General features: G+C 36.3%; 1 long non-coding RNA gene across 3 annotated transcripts in view; it reads left to right on the plus strand.

The window, feature by feature from the left end:
* The window catches only part of LOC105092262 (uncharacterized), a 333225-nt gene that overhangs the window by 121907 nt on the left and 198827 nt on the right, over positions 1-12491 (plus strand). For all 3 annotated transcript variants that reach the window (XR_010381308.1, XR_010381306.1, XR_010381307.1), the window contains one exon: positions 653-750. This is a non-coding gene — a long non-coding RNA (uncharacterized LOC105092262). The remainder of the gene's footprint in view (positions 1-652; positions 751-12491) is intronic.

Here is a 12491-nt window from a genome sequence, read left to right on the forward strand (position 1 = left end):
GCTTAATAAATACTATGAATATGATGACTGCTATTCTAATTGTAAGTTTGCCACACCCACCCCTGACTTTCCATCACCCATTGGTTGTTGTATAGGTATCAAAGAAGCAAAAGACAACAAAGATACGGTTTTTGTCTTATAAAAAATATATAACTAATGACATTTGATTTAAGATGTAGTATATTTATGATAAAAGAGAGACAAAATATAAGTGTACAAGTGAGAGTTATACTAATTGGAGAATTAACAGGTCATGAGGCTGTAGCATTTGAACTAAAAATTAGAGGATGGATGGTATTTTGATATACTGAGATGTGGGAAAGCGGGTATATATTGGGAGAATGGAAGTGTACTCTAGAAATAGCTTTATCAAAGAAACAAATGTAAATAAAAGCAGAATATACTGGGAGTAGGGCAGCTCCAGGTATTGTGGGCATGAAACTTACATATTTTTTGATAATCTTTAAGAAGAGGAACACACAATTTGAGAATAAAAATTAGATGCAAAAGTGAATATTTATTAAAAATAAAAAGTAAAATCCAAGTTACTGGAAGCTTGTAGATTTATGACTTTCTTCTATGAGGTCTCTTTAGGCAGTTTATCAGAACTGCTTACACAGAAATGCCTCCTGATTGCAATTCTGACTTCCAGGTCCTCACTGAAACTCTACACAACTCCCAGCAACTTCTAGCAGTCAAGACGCCAGTGCAAGTGAGGGGCCCTGGCACAGCAAGTTCATCAAGATCAAGGTAAATCTAAGTGTGACTAGGAATGGTAAGGCTATGTGTGTAGAGGAACAGGAGGAAGGGCAGGAGGGGTGGGGAGGATGGGGTTATGTAAGATAAAGTTGAAATGGGGAAAAATGAGGGTAATCATGGGATGCCTTAAAAGCTTTCTAAGGTCTTTTGGCTTTATTCATTGAAAGAGCCTACAAGGAAGTTGGAGAAGTAATTCTTACACTTCAGAACTTATTTTCTTATAATAGAAAGCTCACAAAATGATCTGCAGATACATCATTTTTCCTAGAGTTAGAGTGGAATATGTATTCATACAGGAATTGATTTGACCTCTCCTCCAATCTAATGTGTGCTATATATAGTAAGATGACTTATGAGAGGATTGCAAAGTCTACCTCCTGTGCTCATAAAAATATATTTTTCATTTTCATGCCCTTAAAAATCCAAAGGTACTCAGCCAAAAGAAATTTGATAGAATTTTCATTATTTCCTTATTTTCTTTAAAAGTGATTTTATTTTCACTATATATTTAGAAAAACAATGGGAGAGGCAAGGGAATTTCATGGCATGCTACTTTGATGGAGACAGTTGTTTTCATTATTAAGCTCCCATACACAAAGGCAGGAAAACAGTAAAGGAAGGTGACACAGTAGCAGGAAGAATTTTCTTAATTAGGAATAAGAGTGCAATTGCATATTTGGGGAAAGTGAAAAATTAAAGCTAAAGCTAAGCAAGCTTAATGTTGTCTCTTTCCTCTCCTGTTGGAGTCCCCATTTGCCCTATAGGTCGCAGAGGTTTTAAGCCCCTGCGGGAAGACACTGAAAATGCTTATGTGTATCTGCCAAGTAAGGATTAGACATGAGGGTTCTGTGTTCACATTCTCCATAAATCTAGGACTCTTCTATTTAAGAGGGGTGAGTGTTTTGACAAGTAAAGTGAGACGGTTTCCTGTTTCCACAGTCGGCATCTGTTTTGTGCCTTCCTCTTGGGTAGCAAATATGCATCAGTTTCCCCCTCTCCCTTGGCTGCCCCCGGGCATCACAGCTTGTTCTCTTGCCCCCAGAGGTCTCTGCTCCTTCCGTGTGGGGCCTTCCTAGAACCCGGTGCTGTTTGCTTTTATTCCTGGAGTGTTATCTTCATACTTCCTGAGTCTGAGTGACAGAGAGAATCTGTCAAAATGTGGACTCTCTGGGCCCTGAGTCCAGAGTGGGTCTCGGAATCTACTTCTCACAAGCTCCTCAGAGGGTGCTTAGGAGCCTCAAGCTTGAAAGGCTCTGCTCATGACTAAAATGCAAAGCTGAAAATCAGAAGACTCAAATTCTGCCTCACCAATATTCAGCAAAGGTGTACATCACTTTGAGTTTGTATGCCTCATTTTCCTTGCTAGAGACAGGCTTATAAAATGATCCCTCTGAATTTTCTAACACTAATACTCTAGATGCTCAGTTAGGCTATGGAACACTCTCCTTTATCCCTTCCCCATTTCCCTTTCTATCCCACTCCCTAATCCAGTGGTTCTCAGTGTGTATCCTGGGACCAGCAACATCAGCATTATTTGAGGACTTATTAGAAATGCACATTTTTAGGTGGAGGGGGAGGTATAGCTCTGTGGTAGAGTGCATTCCTAGCATGTACAAGGCCCTGGGTTCAATCCCCAGTACCTCCGTTAAAATAAATAAATAAAAACCTAATCCCCCCCCCAAAATAAAAAATAAATAAAAATGTGAAATTGTAAACAAACAAACAAAAAACTCCAAAAAAAAGAATTAATTAAAAAAAGAAAGAAAGAAATGCAAAGTTTTAGGCCCCACTGGAATCTGGCTGGACCAGGAACTCTGGGAGTGTGGCTCATCCTCCTGATGACCTGGATGCACGCTAAAGTTGAAGAACCACTGATCTAGTCAATTCCTTTCTTTCCTTCCCAGTGCCTACTAATAGGGAAAAGATGGAATCTTAAAATAATTCACATTGAGTGTTAAAGATATTTGTATTTCAGTAGAAAGTCCTGATAAAAGAGTAAATGTTAAACCCACAGAAATAAAGTACTAATAGAAGAATTTGTGTTATTATAGCTCTTGGAAGGAAATTTGATGAGAGGTTGGTTGAGGGTCCCATCAAGCAATTATACACTTTATACTTAGTCTACACCTGAGGGTATCCTGTTTCCAAAGCCTACTCCTGTGTCGATCCATCAGAACATACCCAGCCTGTATCACCTCCCTTGTCCTGATCTCTGTAGGAAAACAACTAATGTATAAACTAATCCACGATGATGTGCAATTATCTTACTGGTCCCAAATAGCTTATAATTTCACAGGGGATTTCTGGAGGTATCTTAAATCCCATGTGTTGGAAAAATCTAGATAACATGGTAGATTGATGAGATAGAACAATTCCATGAAGTTTGCTCTGCATCCTCATGTCTCTGATCTTTTTTTTTTTCCCTTCAAGACAGAGTTTAGATTTGTGTCTGGGCTATTTACCCTATTAAAAAACAAAAGAGTGAAAGGAAATGTGATTGTTGTATTACCTTATTTGGAGGACAGTTGAGATGTTCTAAATTTACTCTGATATTTATAGTAATGCATATTTCTGCTCGGTATGAGGAAAACTTTTCTAAGAACCAAAGCTGTTCATCCTCAAAACTCAAGCAGCATAGAATAGGTATTGAGTGCATATTCTTTGAAAGCAAAGAGAACTGAGTTCATACCTTGTGACACTTATTAGTTCTTTGACCTTGAGCAAGTTAGTAAGTGTTCTAAACCTCAGTTGTCTAAAAAATGATAATAATGTCTTCTTCACAGGGTTATTATGAAGATGAAGAGGGGTAATTGTGAAGTGCTTAGCACAGTGACCAGCACAGTGAACACTTAATAGATGGCAGCTATTATTTTCACAGTTTCAAGTAGAAGCTGAATCACTACCTTGCAGAAATGCTGTAAAGGATGGGACGAAAGAGCTGCTATGTCTGTTTAAAATCTCTGAATCTTAGACCCTAGAAAGCCATACATTCTATAACTCCTTCATTTGGATGAAAATCATATTTGGGAAATAATTAAATAAGAAAAAACTAAATCTTCCTCAAAGAAAATTTAAGATGCATTTGGCTGGCTTATTTTTTTTTTTCCCCAGGGATCTGTCAAACAATCCTAAATTCTCCTCAGTGATTTTTTTTCCCACTGTGAGATATTTCCATATGTAAAGCACACTTGCTTTGATAATTTTTCCATCTCTCATAGCACAATTCTGATATGGTTGGGAAGCTTGTGGAACCCAGTCTGGGTTGGCCTCAAGTGCTACTTGGTTCCTGGAGGAGAGTGACCTTTTTCTTTTTCTAGTCTGTTTCAATATAGTTTTTGGGAATATCACTTTCTGCTTTTCCTGGGCTAGGTGATGGATAAAAGTTTTTTCACTCTGACAAGTTATTTCCTGCCATTATTCAAAGTATTTGACATTGGAGGGTTGTACTTTGTACATTCATTGACTGAGTTTGAAAAATATCCGGGAAGAATCAGCAGTGTTCTAAAAACCTTTAAAGAAGAAATTCTCTCTACTGTCCTTGGGAAATGTGATTTTAAATGAACAATGAACAAAGTATTTTCAAAAGGTGGGGAAAACACTTTCCTTTTTACCCCATAAACAAAGGCTTTATTTTCCACAGGAAAACAAATCTGAGACTTTAATCAAATTTTAAACTATTTTTTATTTTCAACTATGTTTACCTTTGTTTATAAATTTCATATCTTGCTATCCACTCTGTGGACTTTTTGGCAAAACTGGTTGTAGAATAAAAGTAGAAATGCAACTTAAAAAAAAGAACGAACCCTTTATATTTATGACTTGTGACAATCCTTCTTGACTTCATTCCCGGCCAAATAGATGCACTATTAATAATGTATTTATTCCTCTATTGACTGCATTTGCTTTCACACTCGATAAGGGCCCTTTGGGGACCTAGGATGCCAATAGAGTGGGTTCCAGCCAGAGATTTATGGAGTCAGCGATCCTGGGTCCACAGCAGCATTCTAACAAATGACTCAAGACAGAGGCTCATGGACATTCAGTCAATGTCAGTGACTCTAGAGGCAACAGATTTATGAGAATCAATGATCTTGACTGGGGCCTCTGACTTGGACTCCGCATAGCTTTATCATTAACCAACTCTGGTAAGAAAAAGAAGAGCTACTGCTTTATGTAATTATGTATCAGTATTATTAAGTCCTTACTTCACTTTACATAAAATTCCAAGGGGACTGTGGAGTCAGGGGAAAAAAATAACTTAAAACCAGAAATCCTGGGCAGAAATCCTCTTCTTCCAATTATTATCTGTATGGTTGTAGACAATCTTCTAAGAGTATTAGTTATAACTTATACTGGTCCTACTTTATAGCAGTAATGGTTCTAAAAGTTTTATATACAATATTTTAGAGAAACTGGTACTTCCATTGTCCTAGTCTTACAGAAAAGGGAACCAGAGCACGTAGAAGCTAAGTAACTTGTTCAAAGTCACACAGCTTGTATGTACTGGGGGGGCCAGCGTGGGGGCCAGCCAAGATTCAAACCAGGGAAATCTAGCTTCAGGGTCCATACTCTTAACAATTACACTTACTGCCTTAAGTTCTCACATTTACCAGTTACACAAAGAAAATGATAATATTTTTGATACCAACAGATTAACACTGTTGTTGGTGCTGAACATAATGACATGATAAGTGTTAGTATCATTAAATATTAAACATAAAATAACAAAATTATGTAAGAGACAGGGAATAAACTACTATTTACTATTGTTATTTCAGTACCAGATGTTCCAATTTAGTTGTTCCAGCATCTCTGTGCATTAAGATTTATAGCATCCATCCTTTTTCACAGGTGAAGGAAATAAAATTCTGAGAGGTAAAATGATTTGCCAAATTCCCCATAGTTAGGGAGTGGTAGAGCTGAGATTCAACTCCAAAGTCCAATGTATCTGATTCTATCATATTGACCTTAATGATCATAAATTTCTACTCATTAGAAGTTAACACTTTTAATCATTAAATGTACATATGTTTTTTTTAAAAAAGTAAACTCTTAAAGTATATTGATATAGATTGGTAGGGGATATTAAAACATCATTTTTCCCCTCTGTAAATACTGAAATTTCTTCAGAAATAGTAGAGTAATTGCCTATTTTAGGCATTATAAAATATATACTTTAATTCAACAGAAAGCTCAAATTGATTTTTTGGCAATCAGTGAAAATAATATGATATATATATGAAATGTCCTCTCCATAAAGCAGGCAATTGGCTTCTGCAATTGTAAATATTGGTTGGATAACAAAACTTTTATTGGCTACATTAAGTCATCTTGAAAGTTTTACATTATCGATGCCCCTTGGACAAAAGAGCACTCTCTTGGTAATTGTAAATATGTGTGGAGGTAGAAACTCTCTTATAGGCAGAGAGGAGAAAAATCCAGATCTGCTACAGAATCCAAATCCTATTTATTGACTAAAAGCAAATGAAGCCTGGTTCTTTGTGGGACTCTAGCTTCAAACCACGTTGAAAGAGTTTGAGGTAATGGATATTTGATGTGCATACATACTGCAGTCATTATATTTTTATAAGATCAGTTGGAGTCATGTGGGTAGTTTAACACAGTTAAGTTCCTTTACTCTGTCAAATAACTACTTGGCTTAAAAATCCTCAAATCAAGCCTTAAATCAAAGGACCATTTAAAAACTACAGATGTCCAGGGGCAAAAGCCCTGAGAATCTGCTTTACCTATTTTATTTCACCAGATTAATTCTAACAAACTGGGACTTGGACTGAATTAGAGATTACAGGATAAGACCAACTAGGGTAGACAAAACCAGTATTTCAGCTGTGTAATTTGTAAAGCTGCGGCAGCTGTCAGCATCGAATCCAGGAACATCAGGGCAGAACATATTAAGGTCAGTTTAAATTGACATTAGAACCAAGACCTAAAAATAACCCAGGATTTGTCATTCATCCCCATAGGTTCCTGAGAGAAAGGTATGCCCAGAAAAAGAAAAATTACCATTTTACAGTGAGTAGACTTCCACCTTGGATCCTGTGACTCTCTGATGGGCTAAACTGAGACAATGAAGATTATCCCTAAACCAGGAAAGTCCAAATGGGCTGAAACCAAAGCAGGCTGAAAGATCTGTTCAGCTCACACCCTCCCCCAATCCCGAGCCCAGTTTCAAACTCTAATTCTAAATAAGGCTGAATCGTATGTACCCACTTACAAAGCATGAAGAAGTAAGTTTGCTCTAATGCCTATGGTGGAGCTGGCCTAGGTTCTCTGGCTTAGACTTCTTTCAAGTGTCTTCTGAAAGGTCTCCCTTAGGTATGTGGGAGAAGAGAGCATTTAAAGAATGACATAAAGGAAAAACCAAGCTCGCAGATACAGAGAACAGATCGGTTGTTTCCAGGGTTGGGCAAAATGGGTGATGGGGTTCAAAAAGCACAGATTTCCAGTTATAAAATAAATCATTGGTCATGGGGATGTAATGCAAAGCATGGCAGCTATAGTTAACAATGCTGTATTGCAAACTAGAAAATTCCTGATAGCAAATCTTAAAAGTTCTTTTTTTTTTTAAAAAGTTCTTATCACAAGAAAAAACAGTTCTGTAAGTGTATATGTTGATGGATATTAACTAGAGTTATTATGATCATTTTGCAACATAAACAGATTATTATATTGCATATCTGAAGCTAATACATGTCAAGTTATACTTCAATAAAAATAAAACGCCACCCTGACCTTCAACACTTCTGAAATATGATCCCTTTGAAGATAGATGCCCATTATAATATCATAAACCTGCAAAGCTTAGATTAAAACCCTCTTTCCAGAGGATGAAGCTGGGGCTGTGTGGCAAAAACAGGGAGCAGAGAGGAGCCTTGAATTTCCCCTTAATAATACCATATCTCTAATTTTTCCATGAATCTTTTACTAACCCTGGAGAATTAAAACCAAAGCCCATAAACACCCAAGTGTGTGAGGGTCCCCTTTGGAGGACGTGATCACAGATTATCAGAGAAGCCCCGACAGCTTCTCCAATCCTTGCCACTGATGGTTCTTTCTTAGGCTAATGAATTTGGGATTTCATACTCTTTCATTTTACTGCTAAGAGTTTTTAAAAATAGTTCAGGAAAGAATACTGTTTTTCAAAGTTTGCCTTAAGTGTAAAATAAAAAAGCCACCTAAATTTCACTTCGAAATTTTCAGTTATCCAATTAGGTTGCAAAACAAGATTTTCCAGGATGTTTCAGTTAACATCATAGCTTGAAAATGTCATTATGCCAAATATAGCAGCAGTGTTCTCTAACAGGTATCAGTGACAGCCTTCTGCCCATAGTTTCTTGTTCCCACAGAATAGTTTAAGTTTTCAATTTGAAATTTCTCCCTTAATTTTTCCCCAGAAAAATTTAACTCAGAAAAGAGCCCTTCCTCCCTGATTTCGTATTCTACCTAGCACCAGCCAGATGGGTTTAATCTACAGCAGCAGCCTGGCTCATCTGTCACCCAAACAGGTGGAGCTCCTTATGCACTTCCAGAGCTGTGCTGCACCACCAAAATGTTTATGCCTCCCACATTTGCAAAGATCCATATGGTTAATAAAGCCAATAAGATATCCAAATTCCAATGCTACATCAATACAATTTAGAAATCACAAGCATTGCCAAGCCATTATAGCAGTTTAAACTCAAGGCACTGACTTCAGTCTGCAATATTATTTTTTCCATTAAAAGTAATGTTCTCAGAACCCTAAAATATAGATCTGTATTGATTTGCTAGCCACAACCCATAGCAAAGAACTAGCTTGTGGGTAAAAGGAAGTAAAAAGGAAAGGCAAGCAAAATTGTCGAGAAGAAAGATAGGTTTCTTGGTTTTGTTTTCTGGTTTGTATTAATAGATGCCAGTGGTCAGAAATCCACAATTTGTAACCTTAAATTTCAATCACTTGTGACAATATGCTTACCATTTTCTGGAGGAAACAACCTCCATCCATAAAATGACTTTCTGTGTCAGAGATTGGAACCTCAAATACACCTGGTTTTGGCATATTGAGAAATTTGCAAAGCAGACCCCTAGACTTTTCTCTCAGTTCCCTTAGTGCCCACTCCTGTGGTATATTAATCTATTCAACCAACCCCTCGGTTTCTGTTTCTCCCCATGTTCTGAGTGGGATTCTCTCTATGAAGATACCGACCCAGTGTCAGACTGTCTCAGATCTACACTGTGTGACTTGAAGCAAATTGTGAAAATTCTCTCAGTGTCAGTTCCCTCATCTATTAAAGGGCATAATAATACACCCTACCTCATATGGTGGTGGTTGGGATTAAATGAGATAATGTTAGTAACACACTTAGCACGATACCTGGCACACCTTGGACGTGGGACGTGTTTTCAGTAGGCAGCAGTCCAAACAAATGCCCTGACCTGGAAGGTCTCCTGCTGTTCTTCCTTGTGTTTCTTCATCCTCAGCAAGATGTGATGGGGGCCTGGGGTTGGGGAAACAGCACAGATGACAGACCCAGAAGAGGGATGGGGTGAATTATGAAGACACCAGGGGTGTAGCACCACAAAGGAGATCCACAGGAGCTGTGACGTAGGTTTACACATCACTCAGACGTCTACTCCTAGTGAACATTCACACAATTCACACAACATCCTAGCGTCTGGTATTTCACTACACGCTGTCCTGGAAATGCTTGCACTTCTATATGTTTTACTTACCCTAATAAGTTTGGGAGCTATTTGAAATCAGGATTCTAGCATCTTAACTTCTTTTATACTGTCAGTACTTAATATAGTACAAGACATAGTTCACTTTCTTATTGGTTAACTAATGGAGAAAACACCTGATTTGAGAACATCTGAGATTTGATTGTGTTGTGTCTGTCAAAACAATGAAGATATATGTGAAATCTTGTGAGAAGGCAGACAAGGGAAGATATGATGGAAGAAATGAAATCAATGAAAAACATAATATAATTATGGACTTTGAATAATTCTAACATTATAACACTCTTCTCACACTTTTAACTTAGTTTGGGGTTTTTCTTTAGATACTATTATAATGTCATAATTTTATCTAAAGTAAAACTTCGAGAAATGGTTGTACATAGGGTATTTATGAACATGCTGAATAAAAAAGATAAACAAGTGCAGTTTCAAAGTCTTGAGCACAGGCAAGAGAAACAGAAATCCATGGTTAAGCAAAGTTTATGGAATCTGTGTTTATTATATTATATTGTTCTTACAGAACAAAGTATTTTCTGGTAAGTCAAGTGTGTTACAATGCTTAACAAATCAATGATTTTTTTTGCTGGTAACTTAGAGAGTTTATGAATGATACTTCTTCTATGATGATATTGTCTCTCATTAATCACAATGAAGGGAAAAATGGTTTTTTTATAGTATAACTGGAGCCCAAAACTTCAGTTTTGTTCCAGGTATTCAGTTCCTTTACTAAAGACTCTCTAATCACTTTTAGTGACTTCTCATCCCTGAGGAGAGTGGTTAGTGTGTCACACTATTTCCACATCTTCTTAGGCAAAGAGAACACAGTTCAGCTCCTATGCTAGTGGTTCACTGGTTTGGGGGAAAAATCAATTTGTGTTGGGTGAACTCTGCACATCTACCCAGCCCTGGAGAGATGAATGAATCAGATTTGATCTTCTTTCAGTAAGCAGTGGAGGAGATGGAGAGGGAATAAGACTTACAAAAGTCCAACTGATCTAATATCTGTACTTGCATATTTTAATATTATGCATAAATATTTATTAATGAGAGCAAGAAGATAATTATAAAAAAATTTTAGAAATAAGAAACACTCCACTTAAAACCTTGTTGACTGTAAATATAATTTAATATGGAGTCTTGGTGTTTAAATGCATTTTTTCTTCCACTGATAATTAATATCTACTTTATTAAAATGTAGCTTTTACTTATAGTTAATAAGATGTAATTATTTCTTTAATTAATATAAAACATTTCTATTAATCATTATCATAAAATATTAGAACAATTATAATGATATCTAAACTTTACAAAGCACTTTTTTATCTGCCAATCATTAGGCAAAGTGCTTTACAGTATTTTTTTGTTCATTCATGTATAAAATACATAATATAAAATATAAAATATTATTGAATACAGTGATAAAAATGGCTATGAAAATATTGAGCACAGAGTGGGCAAAGAGGTCTTTGAAGAACTAAAGATTTGGCAAAGATACAACAGGAGAGGAAATGATTTTTTTGGTTATCCCAGAAGAAAGCCAATGGCAGCATCCAGTAATGTTAAAAACATGCCCTTCCCTGCCAAGGGCCTGGAGAAATTTGATATTGTGCGTGTGGCTCCATTGGAGAGTGACCACTAGCTTCCAGGAAGGTGAGGGTTGGGGTGGGCTGCTTCATTCACAGCTCAAATGATGAAAACACGAGTAAGAGCTATCAAAGAGGAGAAATAGCTGTTGGACCAGAGGTAGAGCTAAGATGGTTTTTCCCTCTCTCTAGACTCTGCACACATATAGACATTGGGTAAAGCTGAGAGTTGATAAAAGTCAAATGCCCACCAAGTCTCTCCTGCCAGTCCAGAAAAAAGAACAAATGTCAGTGATGGCAGATGATATAAGTGCGTTTACAGACTGTTACCCAGGAATCCTCACTGTTTATATGCACTCTACACATTGAATTTTTAATATGAATAGGTAACCTGGATGTAGGTAATTCAATTTCTTTTTTTAAATGTGTGTGTGTGTGTGTGTGTGTGTGTGTGTGTGTATGTGTGTGTATATTTATGTACTGAAGTATAGTCAGTTTACAATTTTGTGTCAATAATTCAATTTCTTAATGCTGTATTATCATAATAGTGCTTGCACCATATTCCAGATATTCCCAGGAGTGCTGAGAAAGGAAAGTATACCTCCCAGCAAGACTGCATAAAACTAATTATCAGAGGAGAATTCATGAAAAATTGGCCAGGTTAAATTGCTATGTATACAATAAAAACATATATTTAGAAGATACTTGAATATAATCTACTCTTTGATAACCCAATTGACTTTTTTTAAAAACAGTTGAAGATAAAGACAAAACAAATCTTTCTAGTTGTATTATTTCCAGATTTTCATCTATATTCTCCTTAAAACTATCAATTTGATGCCTTCTGGAGATAAATTTACTGTCTTTTTTATAAGGCAGTCCTGGAATCAGAAAAATCTAAATTTATTATTTAATTAATCTCAATTGGACTCTCTGTAATAAACATAGATTATGAAATGTTCTAAGCACCTAATAATGATTTTCTAACATTATCTGAAATGATATGGTTGAAATGTACCATAAAATGTGCTGCTTTTATGAGAACAACTATAAACTCAGATCTTTTGCAATAAAAATAAGACAAGTATAAAAAATATTTTGAGGGGGGATTATCATATGTCCAAATGTAAAAATGAGTTTAGAAAGCTAATAAAGAAGTTTCCACTTTTGTAAAGTTAGAGTAGATGTATTCTTCCCTATTCTTCCCACTAAGTACACTTGAAATCCTTTGACATTATATATAATACAAATTTAGGAAGATACTGAAAGATGCAGAGAAGAAGGCAGACAGTCTAGGGATCTTGTAATTTTGGAATAGTACAGTGATGGATCCCTGGATTTTCTTTTTGCTTAACATATGGCAGATTTGGTTCTGGAGAAGCCAGGCATCCAGAAATACTAACACAC

The sequence above is a fragment of the Camelus dromedarius genome, chromosome 6 (genome assembly GCF_036321535.1).
Source record: "Camelus dromedarius isolate mCamDro1 chromosome 6, mCamDro1.pat, whole genome shotgun sequence".
Lineage (NCBI taxonomy): Eukaryota > Metazoa > Chordata > Mammalia > Artiodactyla > Camelidae > Camelus > Camelus dromedarius.